Source organism: Poromitra crassiceps (assembly GCF_964638095.1).
Source record: "Poromitra crassiceps genome assembly, chromosome: 4".
NCBI lineage: Eukaryota > Metazoa > Chordata > Actinopteri > Beryciformes > Melamphaidae > Poromitra > Poromitra crassiceps.
In genome coordinates this window covers 9707787-9727786 of record NC_139626.1, presented here as the reverse complement: position 1 = coordinate 9727786, position 20000 = coordinate 9707787, and the positions used below count along the sequence as shown (strand labels likewise).

The window sequence follows — 20000 nt, the reverse complement described above, 5'->3', positions numbered from 1 at the left end:
TAATCATCACAAAGGAATCTCACAAACCTGCTCGGCCTCAGTCTCTCCTCAGCAGCACGTGAAGTGATCCTGCTGCTCGGCCTCAGTCTCTCCTCAGCAGCACGTGCCGTGATCCTGCTGGCTGTGAAGAGATGCTTTTAAGTCTCCACACTGACACATTTATATTCACAGCAGCCAGTTGCTTAGTTAAAAGGTGCTTTTTATCCATTGTGAACAGAAGGGGGGAAAAACAAGAAAATGACAACACATTACAGGCTCAGCTGGCGGGTCAGTATTTGCAAGTTGTACAGTCAGTTCCCATTTTTATCTTTTTGTCTGTATCACTAAGCAGTCCTTACGAACTTTACAATTCAAACAAGCTGCTTTTATCCTATTCACCTTATGTTCAGACCTTACAGTGGGGCCAAATTCTTCCGGGTCCTGTTAACACTTCCGGCGGTCACGGCGCAAAATAGGAGAGTTGTTTTTGTAGCGGACAGTGCAGGGGATAAAATAAAGAACGTAGCCTACTACTTTGAGCTCGGTACACAGCAAGCAAGCAGAGTATCCACTGTTAGCCAGGTCAGATAACGTTATCGTCGACAATGGCGAGCACTTTCTTGTAAAACATACCTGGACTCCAACAAAGAAAGCTTCAGATGGTTTTCTCTCCTCCGAGCGCAGCTCGAGCCACTAACGTCAATAAGACCCGCAGACGTTAACGTAATTCCCTGGAATGCGAGACTTAACGAGCCAGTTACATGGTGTCGCATTCTTAGACATTGCCGTTTGCTTTTATTTGGTATGTTACATACGATTGGCTAAATTATTAGTTAATTCAGAGTTAGATGATATTGGAGCAGCCAGGCATTTTATTTTATTTTATTTTTTAGCCGGAAGTTTTGACGCGACCACACAACCGGGTCAAATGGGCGTGGCTACATAAGTGCCATCATCCAGAGTGGGAATAGTCAGGGCAAAGTGATTCCTGTGACATGTGGTGGTGTTGAGGAGCAAACAGAAACCATCTTCCCCCCTGACTCTAATGAGAACACTGGCTCCCAATCCCGACTGTAAGACTCATTTGGGCACAATCACCATCTGCTGGAAGCCAGATGCCATCTTCTTCCTTGACATCCCTCCTATACTTTTAATACTAATTGGCTGATGTTCTGTTTATTTTGAAGCGCGCATGGATCCAACTACAACCTTTATGTATCTCTATACCTTGTACATTATAGTATACTGTTCTAGGCCTGTCAAAATGGTCCCAAAATTATATTCGAATATTTCTTCTAAACCAAACATATTCGTTTGAATATATTCGAATACTAAATACTATATTTAATAATTACTTCAACACACTTTTTTTATTTCAACATAATAAGTCAACATATTTATTCAGTCAGTACTAATACAGTAGTAGTCTACACTTTTGTAATGTTTTTAAATAACCAGGCAAACGATGTATGTTTTTTATGTTGCCCTCTTGGACAGTTTTTCTTTACCTGGTTAAATTTAAAATAATCATAATCATAATCATCATAATAATAATACATTTTAATATAACATTTTCATATATTATAAATATTATTTTCATTTTTATATTTGCATATAGAATATTCTTTGACAGCCCTATACTGTTCATTGAGGTGTGTGGCCATTGGCCGCTTTATGCATTTTTGTCGAGTGTGTATGTACATGTACATGTATATGTGCATGCATGCGTGTGTGTCTGTGGAGACACCGCATGTGCCATCTGTGTGTGTGTGTGTGTGTGTGTGTGTGTGTGTGTGTGTGTATACACTGTATATATATATATATACAGTATATATCCTCAGTGTCTCCCATGTGTTGTAGTGACCTGTAACTGCCGGCTCGTGCGAGGTGTGTATTATGTAACAGGCCCCAGCGTGGCGCCTGTTATGTCACATCTGAGCGCGTGCAGTGACCACCGGTGGGGACGGGGAGAAGGATGAAGGACCTCTCGAGGTCCATCCCTGCCCAGGATGAGAGCGGGATGGGGCGGTAGAAGGAGAGAGAGAGAGAGGGAGAAGGGAATGAACAAGTGCAAACCTTTTAAGCCCACAGCGCAGTGGTGTGGCCATTCAGTGCTATGGCAGCACGTCCGCTCCCACCACTCTGCACATCCCCCTATCCACTCCCCCAGGCCCTACCCATCCCTCCAATCCCGACTCTCTACCACCTTCCTATCCCTATCTGCGGCCCCTATACACTAAACTCACTAAACGTCCATGTGACTGAGTGACTGGCTGACTGACTGACTGACTGACTGTCTGACTGACTGACTGACTGACTGACTGACTGACTGAGTGTTCCTGACTTCTGCATCTTCTGAAGCGTGGGAGAAACTCAAAGACGACGGACAGACACTGAGAAGCGGAGGGAACAAATCTGCACGCAGGATAATAACCGTGCTTATTATCAGCCTGCGATGTGTAGTGGGCTATGATTCCTTCCGCTCCATTGAGCCTTGTTGTGAGTGATTCATCCAGAGACACAAACAGTGGGACACTCTCATACGCTGCCCCCCCCTGGTTGGGAGGTGAACCATGTCGTATGTGTTTGTGTGCGGGCCAGGGGGTGTATCTGTCTGTCTCTCTGCATGCGTGCACATGTGCCTTTTGTGTCTCATGAATGATCTACCCGTGCGTACAGAATGGGCCTCCATCTAAATACAGCCTTGCGTTGTTGTCATACTTGACTGGTCATGGCGAAGCAGCGCTCCACGTGAGCTGTAAGCTTTAGAGACCCACAGTCCACTGCTTCCTCTTTTGCAAGAACATGAGAGATGTCTGACTTTCACATCGTATTGTGCTGCTGAGTAGTATTCTTGATTTAAAGTTATAATCCATAAGATTTCAGTTTTGCTCTCTTGACTGATCCAAACAGTGTTATTATAGCTGTTTTCCCACATGCGTACCGGAAAATTACCTGTAAGTCAATATCGGACATTTCCCTTCACACCTCTCCATTCGCATGTGAGAATCTAGCAGCAAAATTGCCTGTATGTTGGGGGGCGGGGCGGCACTGCAGAGCGGGTGGGGAGTGAGGTGTCGGCAAAACTCCGAATGGTGAAATAAGTTTGCTTGTTTATCCCGCGTTGAAGCACTTTTTACAGACTGGCTTCGTTTGATGTGTCCGGGCTTGCCTTCGCTGTCGGCAACGTAAGCAAAATACTTCCACATTTCGCTTCGTGCTTTTGCTTCGTCTGTGTCCCTGTCAGGCTGTGACTGAAGGAGGAGGACGGACTGTGGCCAGAGAGCGAGCAGGCAGCAGAGGAGAGAGGGGAAAATCAGCATGCCCACACATGAAGCTGATATATTATCACAAGATCATTTCGCCAGTTTGCTTTAATGTGCGCGAATGATTAGATTATGCCCGCTGGAACATTAAGCAACGTGTGTAGGCTACACCTCGCCCATGAGAGAAAGGACCGCTGTCGCGGAAAATGACTGGATCCGTTTCCCACTTGTGTGCCCTTAAGACCATACCGCTCTTCTGACTGGCTCGAAACTGGTGAAATCTCCGCGATGACGGGGTCGCGCTTATACCAGAAAACAACTTTCCCACATGCAGGCATTAGACCACGTTGCGGTCATTTAGCGGTACAAAGCGCATGTGGGAAAACGGCTTGTGTGACATTAGTCAGTTTGTTGGGCCATAGTAACCACCCGTAATGCCAGCAGAGCCCGGATTTTTTTTTTGTTATCCTACTTCACACAAGAGTTGTCAGGAACCTACAGTCACCTATGCAGACCATTTACAGAGTGAGTCTATTGTGTTAGCTCCGCCCACTCTGTGAATCTACAGTAACCTTACAGAGTGAGTCTATTGTGTTAGCTCCGCCCACCCTTTGTCACTCACCACAGACACCAAGTTCATAAATGCTGCAATACTGAAAATGCAAAGGCTTCCATCAATGGGCCATAGGCTCAATCACCATTGTGTTAACTCACTATCAGATACTGTAGATCAGTGGTTCTCAAATGGGGGTCCGTGGCACTTTGCCAGGGGGTCCACGAAAAGTTTTCAGGTAAAAATAATAATAATTAAAAAAAAAAAGCGCTACATGTTACTTATTCCTTCTCAAACTACTTCCTACATGGTGCTAGTCTATCAAAATATCTTGGCTGTCATTAATTGTGTTGCATAGTGGTTTTCTGTACTGTTGACAAATTGTGATATTGCAAGTCGCTTTGGACAAAACAAAAGCGTCTGCTAAATGACGTAATGTAAATGTAATGTAATAATTTTTTATTTTTTATTTTTTTGTGTGCAAAATCTTCATAGTTCAACAAAAATAATTTATGCTTTAAATCTAAAATGGTTCATGGATTACATTCTAATAACAAACCTATCAAATTAAAAGTCAAGCACGTTACCGTGGAAACAATTAAGCTTAGCCCAAAATCACAAATCAGAATGAGGGGGTCCCCAGTATATTTTCTATCTTGTAAGGGGTCCTTGGCTGAAAAACATTTGAGAACCTCTGCTGTAGATAGTGAGTTCACAGACATTTATTTAGATGAAAATGTTATGGATTATAACTTTAACATCTTGACAATAAAGCTGCTGTATTCAGTGAATATGTATTTTACTCTCCATGGGGCTAGATGAAACAGAGCATCCGCACACACGCACATCTGTGCAAAAAAATCTTTTTTAATATGCAAGCTTTCAGTCAAGAGACCTTCTTCAAGGTCTTCTTCAACTCTCCACGGGGCTCAAAGAAGCATTTAGCATCTGTTGCTAATTGTAACTGTTTGTACAGTCTGTGTCCGTGCCAACAAACATGAAAATCCTCATGGTTTAGCACAAAGACTGAATGGCTGAACGTCACAGGAGTGTTACATAGGCTACTATGTTTGTTACATATTCCATATTTAAGTTAGCAATCAAGACTGTTAAGGAAGGAACAACTGCAATAAAATCATGTTTATTTGTATAGCCCTGTATAGCTTTATCATGTCTCCATACTACATCTATATCCCTACTACATCAAGCACATTCAAGCTCAAGCAAATCCATACATGTGATGCAGTGGGCAAGCCCACCCCCTTCCCTCTGAGGATGCCGAAGTGAATTGAAAAGCTGTAGTCCCTCGAATGGCCACTAGGTGTCGGGGGCAGTAGGCATTCCCTCCATGTTAAAATGCCCGACTTTGTAACAGGATTAAATATCTTTCCAGTGAGGGGCAAAACACGGTTTTGGTTTATATAGCTAATTTCACCTTTTCATAACAACTGTAGGAGGGTCATTTTTTTTATATAACTCGCCCGTTTGGAGTAAAATAGATGATAGGAAGGGGGGTGATTGACAGGTCGCCTGTCCAGTGATCGCGCAGCTTGCCGATCACGGACCAATAGCAGGCGGAGCTGCGGCTCTGGGAAACCCCCATCTCACGTCTCACTCTGCTGACGAAAAATCAAGATGGTGACACCCACCGTTTGAACTCGTCTGCCAGGAAAACGAAATGTAATGGGATAGATCAGAGGTTCTCAAATGTTTTTCAGCCAAGGACCCCTTACAAGATAGAAAATATACCGGGGACCCCCTCATTCTGATTTGTGATTTTGGGCTAAGCTTAATTGTTTCCACGGTAACGTGCTTGACTTTTAATTTGATAGGTTTGTTATTAGAATGTAATCCATGAACCATTTTAGATTTAAAGCATAAACTATTTTCGTTGAACTATGAAGATTTTGCAAAAAAAAAAAATTTTTTTTTTTTTATTACATTACATTTACATTACGTCATTTAGCAGACACTTTTGTTTTATCCAAAGCGACTTACAATATCACAATTTGTCAACAGTACAGAAAACCACTATGCAACACAATCAATGACAGCCAAGATATTTTGATAGACTAGCACCATGTAGGAAGTAGTTTGAGAAGGAATAAGTAACATGTAGCATTTTATTTAAAATTTTTTTTTTTTTTTTTACTTGAAAACTTTTCGCGGACCCCCTGGCAAAGTGCCACGGACCCCTGGGGGTCCGCGGACCCCCATTTGAGAACCACTGGGATAGATACGTCCATATTATTTATGTCTATGATGTGATGTAAATACTCCATAGTCTCTCCCATATTTCCCACTCTTACAGTACACTGTGGGAACCCTACAGCCGATTATATTTGCTTTTATTGCCCTTATTGCTTTATTATTTTCATTATTTTTTCTACTCTACACCGTCCTTTATTGCTTGTTTCATATTCTGTTTGTGTGCTTAAATCGCATCATCTTATTTTTTTCCTGGAGAAACTCTATTATTTTGCTACTGCAATGATCTAATTTACCCACTGGGATCAGTAGCCTAAAGCTTCAACTCAATCAAGTTTCATCTTTCATCTCATCTTACATGTACATGTATCTAAATGCACGCGGGCACAGTTAGCAGATGTGACATCATTGTTGTAGTGTGACCTTAGAGGACATTTATAAAATGCCAGAAGTACAGCTCCCTCTTGTTAGCAGCCACACGCACACACACACCCATGCACGCGTGCACATGCACACGCACACACAGGCACGCGCGCTCTCCTCTCTTCACAAACACACACCAATAGGCCTTTTCCACAGCAGCCATTAATTAGCGTTTCCAACTTCCAGTCCATTTAGGTACTGGAGTGCTGGGGCCCTAATTAGTGCGTTGATTGCACCTGTGTTTACCCTGCCTTTTAGACACAAAATGGCGGCTGTGAAAAGGGCTCATTTAGACACAACTGCTGCGATCACACAACCTCTTCCCCCGCGCTTCCATCCCTTTTGTTTATTTCAAAGTAAAAGTCCTCCCAACAGCTTTGCGGGGGCACTTTTCTAAGCCTACAAAACAAACAACAAAACTGCTATTGATCCCCGTATAGAGTCAAAGCAAGCAAGCTTCTTCGGCTGTTTTAGACACTTCAGAGGTGTCCACACGCAGAGCAAATCCCCTCTTCCCCAGATGAGACAGCCAGCAGCCGGCGCTGCAACGTGTAGGCCCCGCGAAAAGAGCGCACAAGAGAAGAAGAAGGGGGTGACTCGCATTCATGTTTTTTGTGATGCGAGGTCAGAGGGAGGCATGTAAGGCTGCTCCTCCCGGTGGTGCGACCTTTAAGATATCACACACACACACACACACACACACACACACACACACACACTATGAGGACATACACATCCAGTTGATTCCCCGCAGTTTATAAGCGAGCACAAATATCCCCAAAGTTGCTGACTGCTAGCTGGGCTTCAGAGATGATGTGTTCCCAAGTGTGACAGCAGCTGTTTACTGTATCCTGCCTGCTGAATTGTCACCATCCCTTCACTGACTGTCTATTCAAAGTGTGGCGGTGCCACCGAACAGACAGCGACAACCACAATCAGCCATGACAGCAGGTTATTAGACTAATGGCCGCTTCGGCTCAGACACGCCTCTGTCGTGGTGGGGGGGGGGGGGTTTGTTACAGCTGAATAAAGCCCGACAGTGATGGGGTGTCTCTTTTTGGGCTAGGCGGTGTGTTATCTGGGCCGGGGAAGCGCTGAGCGTAGCCTCGGGTCAAAGCTGTCTGCTAAAGGGAACAGACAGCCAGTGCCGCACTCTCTGCATACTGAAGCACAGCTCTGCTGGAGGAAGGGTAGGGAAATGTCAGGTAGATGCTATAATCACACACACACACACACACACACGCATGCACGCACACACACACACGCACTAACGCACACACACACACACAGATTTGCACAAACTCGTGCACAAAATGCCCACCGAAACAACCGTAGTCTTACGTAGTCGGCAAGAAACGCTGACGCGGCTGTTTGTACGGGGCTGCTGAACATAGATAATATGGCTGCTCTAGGGAGGCATGTTCCATGCTTAGCAGCTCTGAATTACAGCTTCCTGTGATTAGCTTAGAGTACGTGGGCGGACCCGACTGCCACCTGATATGAATTAGCTCCTCCTCCAAAGCCTCTGTGTGACGGCTCCAAACAGCATAGCACCACGGTACACTGGAGGATGTGGCGCTGCACGGCCTACTGGAGAGAGACAGGCTATTACATCTCCCCCTTAAAGCCTGTGAATGACAGATGACAGATGAGTGGGAGGAGGGTGTCAGGAGGAGCTGCGCTGCTTTTCATTGTGACACTTGCGATGAGAGCTCTAAAGCAGGGGAGAGGTGGTGCTCACTTGGCACAGGGAGATGAGAGCTCTAAAGCAGGGGAGAGGTGGTGCTCACTTGGCACAGGGATTTTGTTCAGGGTGACATAGACGTACAGAGGGAGAGTCAGATGAGCTTCACAGCAGGCCAGCAGCACAGGCATGGTGATCCACAGCAGAGGGCAGCCATCTTATGTCCTCCATAGGCGGAGACGTTAGCCGTGTTCGGAATGGTTCACTCATTCACTCACTCACTGTTTCACCATAGTGTTCAGTGGCGTGCCATCCATTAGGCGAACTAGGCAAATACTAGGGGCGCTTGAGCCGTTAGGGGCACCAGAGAGGGTAAAAAAATATAGATAATAGATAATAGGCCTACTATTATTTTGCAATAGTAGACAAAAAATAAGCACAACAACGTCTTAAGTCTTTAAATAATAGTGAAATCATTTTTCTAATTCTGGCTTTCTGGCTGCCTGGGCTGCAGCACTTTCACCATGGTCCCTAATCCATACCACCCCACCCCCTGCGCAGCCGCGCCCCCTTCTACCTGCTCGGAGCTTTTTCCCAGAGTGGGGGAAGGGCGATTCTGAGCCTGCACTGCAGGCAGCAGTTTTAGCGGTGACATGACGTCAGTTTGTTTTGATGCTCACTCCACTGACTGAGGGGTGGGGGGGGCACCAGCAAAAATCTTGCCTAGGGCACCAACTTGGTCAGGCACGCCACTGATAGTGTTGATCATATTACATTACTGTCAATTACGTCATTTAGCAGACACTTTTGTCCAACGCGACAGGACTGCATATCACAGTATTCATCGGCTAAGCCTTCAATAGGTTGATTGATTGATTGATTGATTGATTGATTGATTGATTGATTTATTTACCTGTCATGCAGTCTAGGTGCCCAACCCCCATGGGTTTACAAGACACATAGGAATAAGAAGCATTTGTAGAATAATTTGTTTGTTTGTTTGTTTGATTAGATTACATATCTCAGTGATTCTCAACCTTCCATATCAGGGACCCCTAATTTAGTCCACATTGATCTCTCCAAAGTAAATCAGATTTTTATCCAGAATCACATACATGACTATCTGTATTGTAGAGTATAACAGTGAAACTATGAGCAGAACTGTCATTCCTAATTGTGTTCACTTCTTGTAAATGAAATAATGCTGACGTTTAACAATTCATCAATTTGCTGGGGACCCTCTGGAACCCTCTCAAGGACCCCTGGTGGTCCCCGGACCCCATGTTGAGAACCACTGCCATACCATACCAGACCATACCATACCAGACCATACCAGACCATACCACCATACCATACCAGACCAGACCATACCAGACCATACCAGACCATACCAGACCATACCACCATACCATACCAGACCATACCAGACCATACCATACCAGACCATACCAGACAGACCATACCAGACCACACCATACCATACCATACCATCTATACCATACCAGACCATACCATACCAGACCATACCAGACCATACCACCATACCATACCAGACCATACCAGACCATACCATACCAGACCATACCAGACATACCAGACCATACCATACCAGACCATACCAGACCACACCATACCATACCATACCATCTATACCATACCAGACCATACCATACCATACCATATCAGACCAGACCAGACCAGACCATACCATACCAGACATACCAGACCATACCATACCATACCAGACCATACCAGACCACACCATACCATACCATACCATACCAGACCATACCATACCAGACCATACCAGACCACACCATACCATACCATACCATACCATACCATACCATACCATACCATACCAGACCATACCATACCATACCATACCATACCATACCATACCATACCATACCATACCAGACCATACCATACCATACCATACCATACCTGATCTGTTCGATTCTATTCTATTCTATTCTGTCTGTCTGTCTGTCTGTCTGTCTGTCTCTACATAGATTCAGCATAATAATATTCATGTAAAGAAATGAACAGAAAGAGGATTATTGTACTATTTAGTGTGCATGGCAGATGTATGGCAGCTTGCCTTTGTCTTTGTCCAGTAGACAGACTGTTATCATGTGGCCAGCATGAGTCACATGCAGTTCACATGTGTTTGGCGCATATTGATAACATCACAGCCTTACTGTCCAATGGGCATCATTAGTACTGTGTGTGCCCCACACATTCAACTTCAATACATATTTAGTCGAGACTCGTGAATGAATGCTGAATTAAGACAAAAAGTGAATTTATTAGTGATGGCCTAAATCCATAGACAGTTATAGGCTTGCTAGTGGACCTGTGTGTGGTTGGGATTCAGGATGAGGAGGAGGTGTAAGCAGCAGTGAATGTAACTCCAGCAATCTTTGATCTCTATTCGTTTTGGCATGTACCAAAAAGGCATCCATCAATCAGCTCCTGGTTGTTTTCTGCTATGTAGGCCCAGCTCTGAGGCTAGCTCCAGGCAATGTTCTTAAGCCTGGACTGCCTGGACCAGCAGGCCCTGGCTAGCATACACAGCAGCCAGCCAATGCCGTGCCCCAACGTTGGTGGGGTTAACCATGACAGTGCTGCTGAGCCGCTCGAGCACAGTGAGCAGTGTCTGGGAGGGCAGTAGTAGCACCATTGGCCAAGAGGAGGCGCTGACACTGCACCTGTCTCAGGGACAGCAACACTACTGGGTGTTCTGGAGAAACACTCAGCACCTGTGAGCAGAGGGCCTCTGCCTGCTCCAGTTGTCCCCCCAGTGTGAGAGCAGTCACTGCCTGTTGTAGCACCCAGCCTTCCAGAGCCTGGGCTAGAGGGCGCTCTATCTCCTCCACACTACGCACTTTCTCAGAGACCACTGACATCAGGGTGTGGTCCAGTCCTAGTCTGCGAGGAGCAGAGCCAGCAAGCAAACAGGAAGTGTTTTCTATGTGACAGGCAGCCATTAATCCCGCCCATGCTGCTGGATCATCAGGGGAGAGCAGCACAGCTCTCTGCATGGTCTTCAGTGCATTCCTGTGACTGTCCTCTCCCGAGTGTCTCCCACTAGCCAGCTGGTTCACTCCACTGTACAACAATGCCTTCTTTCCTTGGGTCGTACTGGTGAGACAGGCGACATGGCCTGCCATCGCTCCACCATTGGCTTTGGCGGGGTAGTACTGTGATACCACTCTGGACAGCAAGGCCCATAGAGATGGGTTGCCTGGATTGCTGTGTATGGCTCTGGAAGCCTCTCTTTGCATAGCACTGTAGTTGCCCTGCAGGGCCAGCAGGGTGCAGGTGAGCAGACATCGCTGCTCCACAGCGCTCCGGGTGGCCGAGCCTTGCTTCAGCAGCTCTGTCAGAGCAGCACCAGCGAGCGTAGCGTCACCGCGGACCAAACCCAGTGCACATAAACACAGCAGAGACTCTGGGACAGGCTCCTTGAACTCACAGCATTTAAAGAGCAGAGTCTTGGCTGGGTCGACGTTGCCCTGCCTATGCTGGAGCAGGGCCAGAGCTGTCAAGATGTGAGCCGTGTCCTTCTCACTGGAGGCCACAGCCAGGGCACGATCATAGGTGTTGATGCTCTCTGGGATGAGTCCTGCCCTGCAGTAGGCCAGAGCCAGTCCAGCCAGATCATAGAGCTCCTGTAGCGGAGTGGAAGAGTAAACACGCACCGCCTCGTCCCACTGGCCTGAGGTGCACAATGCACGACCATAGCAGCCCAGCGCAAAAGCCAGTTCTTCTGTAGAGGACATGGACTGAAGCAGCTCGACAGCTCTTTGGTAAGCATGTACAGCCTGCATCTTCAGCTGCAGATGCTCGTTCAGGTAGCCCAGCATAATGAAGGCATCAGGGTCAGACTGGATCCTCTCTGTGTACTTGCTGAGCCCCACCTGAGCAGCAGAGACAGCATTCATCTGGACTATGTTGCAGCGGTACAGCTCAGAGTCTCTGTTGCTCTTATCCAGTAGGGTGGCACTCACCCAGTAGGCGTAGCCTTTCACTCCCTCCGTATGCGTGATGAGCTCATTGGAGTGCCTAAAGAGGTCCATGGTATCATAGGCGTCGCTTCCCACTGTCTCTGCTATCAGCGCCTGTCCGATCCAGCAGGTCACACAAAGCGGCTCCAAAGACTGGGCAATTTTGAAGGCCTCATGTGAAAGCTCTATATTTTCCTTCTTCAAATACATGGCACCAAGGTTGGTCCAGGCAACAACATTCTTTGCGTCGACTTGTATGGACTTGATGAAGCAATGTTGAGCCAGGGCAAAGTTCTCAAGCCCTTTGCTCATGGCAATCACTCCCAGGGCATTCCAGTAGTTGTGGTTGCCACTGTCCATTATGATAGCTGTTTTCAAACAATGCTGGGACTTCTCCAGGAGCAAGGCTGGGGAGTTCTGGTCTCCCTCTCTAGGGCAGGATTGGCTGGCCTGGCGGTGATAGTTGAGTCCCAGGTCGAACCAAAGGTTGGGGGCCTTAGGCATCAGCTTCAAAGCATGCCCATAGCACCGTTCGCCGACTTTGAGTGTCTGGGCCTGGTTGAGTGTGTGGCTCTCGGTGGCGGGGGCTAACCCAGCCAATGGGCCTGGCACTAGAACCCGGGCTCTGTTTGGAGACACGGTGCTGACCGTAGTGCAGGCATCTCCCAGCAGCTTCCACAAACAGGACATTTCTGGACGCAGCTCCACTGCTCTGAAGATGTTTTTTATAGCCTGTTGGATTAGGTCTATAGCCCGTCCATCTCTGTAATCTCCCATTAAACCTTTTGCCAGTGAGATCAGACACTCCCCTAGACCTTTGAGAGCAGGGACATAGTCCTCTCTTGTCGTGATCTGCAAGTACTCTGCCGCAGCCTCTTTGAACTTGCCCAGAATCTGTTTGATTGCTGCTGTCTGGTGGACGCTGTAGATGGACGAGGGTTGAAGCTCATGGGCTTTGCCAAAGGCCTTCAGAGCTGCCGCGAAGCTCCGGCGGTTCAGATAGGCCTCGCCCAAACACTCCCAGCACACCCAGTCCTCAGAGTCTGCTCGCAATGCTGCCTGCAGATCAGTAATAGCTTGTGGATGCTGTCCAACCTTCAGGTGGTAAAGACCTCGTCTCATCCAGGCCCACTTAGCGGAGCCTGGAGTGGCTTTCTCTATCACCGACTGAAGTATTGCCAGGGCAGTGTCCATGTCCTCCTGCTCCATACTGAGATCCACAGAGGCAGCTCCGGACGTGGCATCGCTGCTGTCCAACTCAAAGGCCTTTTTATAGCAGCCTCGTGCCCGACCACAATCCTTTGCTACCTCCCGGTAATAATGTCCAAGGTAGCGGAACACACAGCCAAGGTTTGGGTCTCGCTTTGCAGCCTTGAGCAAGTGTGAATAGGCTTTGCTCCGGTCTCGACGGGTCTCTTCTCCCATGTCCCAGTAGAGCTGTCCCAGGAGGAAATAGTACTCCCCACTCTCTGGGCTCTGGCATGCTGCATCCAGGAAACTTTGCTCTGCCAGTTGGTGCTGGCCCTGGGCTAACTTTGCCAGTCCTCTCAGTGCCAACCCCTGGGCCAGGTTAGGGTTAGAGGCGAGCAGCTCGGAAGACACCTGAAGTCCTTCATCAACCTGTCCTTTGTTCAGATAGGCTCTTCCTTTAAAGGCTACCAGAACTGGGTCCTTTTCACCATCTGGGATCTGTGAGATTATCTCCAAGGCCTGGTCTGCAGCCTTCTTCTCCCCACTTCTGACCAGGGCCTCCAGCCTCAGCTTCAGGAGCCTCAGCCGTAGCTCCTCCTCTCTAGACCCACATAGTGTCAGACCTTGGGAGCAGGATGTAGCACTGTCAGAGTATCTGTGCAAGTGGAACTGAGCCTGTGCCAGGCTGCACCACCCTGTACTGGAGCACAATTTCTTCAACCCTTGTGCCAGGTCCTTTATGGCAACTTCATATTTGCCCTCCTGTAGAGCTTTATTGCCCAGAACCAAATGACCTAACCCACTGTCGGGGGCCAATTCCAGGAGCCGGGAGAAACAGCTGCCTGCATCCTCACTCTGGATGCCTGTTTTGAGATAGTGAGAACAGAGGATTTCAAGAGGATACCTGTGGTTGGGGTAGAGGGACAGCATGGACTCACATGCCTCTTTCATTTTGGCTTCTTCATGTGACAGTTTAGAAAGACATGTGATATAGTCGGCTGAGACCTTCCTGTGTTCGTCTCCTGGCACAGGATCGGTGAGAGCCATGGCCTTCTCAAATGCTGTCAGTAAATGCTGTTGAGTTTCATGATCCTGCTCGTCCACAGCCATGCAGTCTGAGAGGAGACGGGCCATCTGTTGCCATAGCTGCAGCAGCTCGGTCTTCTCCACAGCCTCCTCCTCCTTCAGTTGGATGAGCCGAATCCAAACCTTTGCCAACTTTAAATATTCTTTGTCCGATTGATACATATCGGACAGTTTTTTGAACACCTCGTAACATTTGGTTTTGTCAGAACTTGCATATAGCTCGGTAAGCTTCTGATAGACGTCAGGCAGCTCGGTTTTGAAATCCCACTGGCCAGTCTTCTCGTAAAGATTAGCTAAGCCCTGCCATGCTAGCAGTTGCTCAGGCTCCAGCTGCAGTGCCTTTCTGTATGCTGTCTGTGCCTGGTCTGGTTGCTCCAGTTCACTGGCTGCCAAGCCCCTGAACACCCATGCGTTATAGTTGTTTTTCTCTAGCTTCAAAACAGCCACACAGTGCTTCACAGCCTCTTTGAACTCTTTGTTTTTTATGGCTTCTCTAGCACTTTTCAGTGCAGCTTTCACTTTTTTACTCGACATCCCACACATATCCTGTGACCTGCAAATACAAACCATTCACACGTTGGCAACTGTTCTTCTGGATGTTCCTGTGAAGTGTGTGTTGGTTTTTTATTGTGACTAGTGACATCATCAGTGATGTCATAAATCACTGATGATGTCACAAAGTCAACATCACAACGTGACACTTTTTCCCCAATATTTTATTTTCAATTTTTCTAGAACAATAATAATAATAATACACAAACAAGATAAACAAACAGGCTCAGACACAGGAAAGAAAAGCAAAGGAAAAAAGCACATACATCATCAACGTTCAACATTACAACATGTTGCTACCAGCCGCATAAGGTGCTTGTGTTTGTAATAGATATTGTGGGTCAATCTAACACTTTCAATATTGAAGGGGGATAGGAGTGGCCAATTTTTATAAGGGGGTTTTTCCCCTACTGGCAAGTGGATAATGTCATGGGGTGAGAGGCGGAGACTCCAGTCCTCCCCTCTGCTCTGCTCAAAGTGGTCTGCTCCATGTCAGGAGCAGTTATCCAAAGTGGAGAATTTCGACTGTTCTGATCATAGTTTCACTGTTATCTGTACAATACAGATAGTCATGTATGTGATTCTGGACAAAATCATATCTAGCCATAAAAAATAATTCAATCAATCAATGAACACATGTCCTACCTTAATATTCAAATCAAGCCATCTCATAAATTATTTCAGATGAAACTATCTCAAAGCCATAACTGTGTACTATGCTCCCTGGCAAGTGGAAACCCCCGGTACCTTTACTGTATACACGATTGTCTGGGAATGCTCAGCCATTTCTTTATTGTGGAGAGAAGTTGCCAGGAAGATTGAATTATTTATTATTATGGCAATGATTTTGTCCAGAATCACATACATGACTATCTGTATTGTAGAGATAACAGTGAAACTATGATCAGAACAGTCATCCTTCTCCTATTGTGTTCACTTCTTGTAAATAAAATAATGCTGAAGTTTAACATTATTTGCTGGGGACCCCCTGGAACCCTCTCAAGGAAACCTGGTGGTCCCCAGACCTCATGTTGAGAACCACTGCCATACCAACCCTTCCTCATCCTCACCATCGTCCCGTTCCCCTCTCACCCTGTCACCATCAACGTTTTCTCCTTTTTCTCTTTTTCTTTTGTTTCTGTCTTTTCCAGTGATCAGACTTCCTCCCTCTCTTCCAAGTCTCTCCCTCTCTCTCCGTCTCTGATGGAAGCATGGCGTCAGCAGTAGGAGGAGGAGCGAGGGGGGCTGGTGGGCTGGTGGGGGTGATTTATCTGAACAGAGCAGCATTTGTGATGTAGTGGCCTTCTTGGCTCTGAGCAGAGAAGCTCTCCATCTCTGGCACGCACACACCCTCACGCAAGTCTTACTATATTGGTCAGGACTTTCCATTGGTTCTATTCATTCCTTAACCCGAACCCAAACTAGCCCGGGTCAAAACCATCCTGATCATGTGATCTCACATTCTGTTTCCAGCCGCTCACATCGATGTCAGTGGGCGGGAGTACTTTTGCTTGACAGACAACTCCTTCAGCCAATCGGCATCACCAAATCCAATCCAAATCCACTCGGCGAAAGGGTCTTTTCTGCCGAGAAACCCCGCTGGTGCATGTATACTGTTGTTCTTGTTATTGAGTCTATTTCTGCAATAACTGCATTTATGGCTGTTTACTCATTGCTTTGGGAGATGCCATTAGTTTTGCCAGCGGCGTCCCTGATTGGCCGGTTACATTGTCAACTACGGCGCAAGTCCCTGATTGGCCCGGGGATATGCTGATATCTGGAAATGGCTGCATGGGGGCGGGTGCAAGTCCAGACTGATCCGTGGAGCGAGTTCACATGATCAGGATGGTCTTACCGTGCAGGCTAAACCTAAACCTAATCCTTACTCTAAACCCAAATCCAAGATAAAGACCAAATATCACTTCACAAAATTGCTCTCACTCGTCTAAAAAAAAGGCTCTCGAAAGGATATAAATCCTGCAACACACACACACGCACGCACACACACACACACACACACACACACACACACGCACACACACACACACACACGCGCGCGTGCGTGCACGCACACGCACACACACACACACACACACACACACACACACACACACACAGTCAGGTTGTACTGCACCACTTTGCTCATGCTGTGGCTCTTCAGAGGCCTGTGGGTCAGTCACGGGCATCAGTCGCCTGACCGCAGCTGACTGCTCTAACTCACTCCCGCGCTGCTCCTGATGCACCGTGGGAGAGAGGCGAGCGATTCCACAGTGATACCAAAGAGTATAGAAGCCAAGAGATGAAAGTCTGATGCTTTTGACAACTGCGCTGCCATCATTTTGGATTGAAAAAGAAGAATGCCTCCTTGCAACACCACAGAACTATGACAGACAGACACCATAACTGGTAAGAACACAGCTAGGCCATGTCGGTAGAGGTACTTTTGTATGGCCCTAGGCGTGACGTTAATGGTGTCATTACGGTATTCTCCTTCAGTCCAGAATGGCGCAGATGTAGCCTATCTCTGGTGCTACGCCAGTCAGTCAATCAGCTTCAGACAGAGCCAGATTTAGCCTGGCAGCCAGCTGCCGCCAGAGTGATTGTCATGTGAGCAGTGATGTCATCAGGGAGTGATGTCATCATCAGTGATGTAACAGGAACAATTGTGTTGTCATCAGTGAGCGCTGTCACTCTTTGTCCTCTGGGTTGTCAGTGAGTCAGCCTCAGACAGAGCCAGGTGTAGGCCCCGCCCCGCAGCCAGCTGCCTGGCAAAAACCGGTCAAGTTTCCAACAAAGTAGTTCCCGTTTTTAGGATTTAGCCGCTGTGTTTTTGAAATTATGAGCAAGGGATTTCAGGTACTACTTATGTTTCAGTAGGGATATGAGTTAGGGTTTTGAAATCAATGCATTCATTCACACCTAAGCATGAGCATATGATGTAACAGTGTGAACGTGCTCTATTCTCGGGCCCTTGCCTTGCTTGATGTATGCGTGGGACCAGACGCTGTAGGTCACATTTGCATGTCACATAGAATGCTCTTTGTATCCTGCTCCTCTAGCTGCCTTCTACAGTATGCCCATATCTACAACATCAGTGTGTGTGTGTGTGTGTGTGTGTGTGTGTGTGTGTGTGTGTGTGTGTGTGTGTGCGCGTGCGCGCGCGCGCGCGTGTGTGTGTGTGTGTGCGCGCGCGTGTGTGCATGCATGCAATAGAGGAAAGCCCTGCCTCTCTGTTGGAGTCCAGCAGGGGGCGCACGGCGAAATGTCGGCAAAATAAGTTTTTTTCTAAACGGCTCCTCCTCTTTGAGGCACCAGGCTGGACGTGTCTATGTGCTTCCTCCATGAAGGGAGATCGATGCTGATAAGAACGCTTGTTGGTTTTGTGGGGGCAATAATTCTGGCTCGCGGAGGAATATACCCTATAGTATGGTTCATGAGGTGGCCAAGAGCGCCATCTATCGCATGGCGGTGAAAAGACGTGTTGACGTGAATGGCGGGGAATGAGTTAATATGATGGCAGTATCTTCACTCTAGCTTTAAAAACCAGCCTCTGAAAAAGAGTCATGTCGGCCACAGATGCCAGCACCCTCAGGATTTGGGGGCGGCACCTGGGGTGGCCAATCAGATTTCAGGGTTGGGCAGTGCCCCCTCCTGGCTACTCCCTGGAAACGCCCCTGGGCAGACTAGCTGCTCTTACTCTTACTCTGCTTTATTGCACAATCCAAATTTTCGTCAAAACTTGCCATTTTCAGTGTGTAGCAATGCTAGCTAGCAGCTAGCGTTGTTGTTGTTGTTGTTTCACAGCAGCGGAGGCATTTGAGAGCGACACGCAGGGAGCGGTCAGGGATTTCCCTTCGCTCCGACTGAAATGGTCGGAGCCGGTCGGAGCCAATGGCAGAGCTTTAGACCCCGCAGCCTGTGCACCAGTGAGTCAGACAACCTCTCGGCCAACTCCGTTTGGCGGAGGTAATAATATCCATTTACCGTACTTTATGATATTCCAGAAATAGTTGGATATAGCTTACACTGTATTCTGACATTGCCCGACACGGTAGACAGTGTTTTGGAATGGGTCCCGCTCATTCCTGACCTCTCCTCTCTGTCTGCCTCTCAGCCTTAATTGTGTTCGCTTTGTAAAAGCTTGGTTCTGGCCCGCTTCCAGCCTTGCAGGCGCTTTCACCTTTCTCCCCCCGCAGAGCTTTGGCCCAGTTAGCTGTGTGGTGGGGACAGTGAGCCGCCTGGCCGCTGATGGGTGAAGGGTGTCAGCGGTCACCTGGACCTGCTTCCCTGCAGCTGGACACGGGGAAAGGAAACCGGGCCAGAACTGTGAGTAGCCTGGCATCCTCCCATAGCACCCGCCAGTGCCCGCTACATCTGTTATGAGTTTAGAAGCTACAGTTAGTAGACTAGACTGATAGATTAGGCAGGTTATTATGCTGGCACGTGATAAGAGTCTGGACTGGGATGCTGTCAGCAAAGTCCCACTCAAACCCCTAACTAAATGTCCAACCAGCATCTCTAGTCTAAAGCCAGTGACTCCTACCTGTACTGTACTCAGTGTAGGACATTTAAAACATAGTTTGGGGGCAACTTTTGCCCCCGTTGTCTAAAAACTGGGGGGCATTTACAAAATGTTGGGGGCACTTAAAAAAGTAATTAGTTCATAATGTTGCTAAAGACTAGTGCAGTGGTTCCCAACCTTGGGGTCGTGATTCGTGACCCCCAAGTGGACGGGGTCGCCTGGATTTTTTTTATTTTATTTTTTTAACACCACACACTATTTAAAACTACTGAAGAGGATTTGAGAAAAATGTATTTGAGTTCTGAGTTTAAGTCAGAATTCGCGGGGGGTTTAAAAATTCTGAAAAACAAAGACAAAAAAATCAGAATTCTGAGGAAAAAAGTCTGACTTCTCAGATTAAAGTCAGAATACTGTCAGCATGTGACGTCATTGATGATGTCACTGATGAGGTCACTGATGATATTACCAATGTTGTACCGAAATGTGAACGTCTGGGGGCTCGCTAGATTTTTGGAACGTCAAA

The 20000-nt window shown here is 47.3% G+C and overlaps 1 protein-coding gene and 1 pseudogene across 2 annotated transcripts in view; one reads left to right on the top strand and one right to left on the bottom strand.

Moving 5' to 3' along the window:
• The window catches only part of aatkb (apoptosis-associated tyrosine kinase b), a gene marked incomplete at its 5' end in the record, with an annotated part of 67642 nt that overhangs the window by 15364 nt on the left and 32278 nt on the right, over nucleotides 1-20000 (top strand).
• Nucleotides 10647-14937, bottom strand: LOC310774862 (superkiller complex protein 3 pseudogene; annotated as a pseudogene). The gene has a single exon. The product of its transcript is annotated as a superkiller complex protein 3 pseudogene (transcript).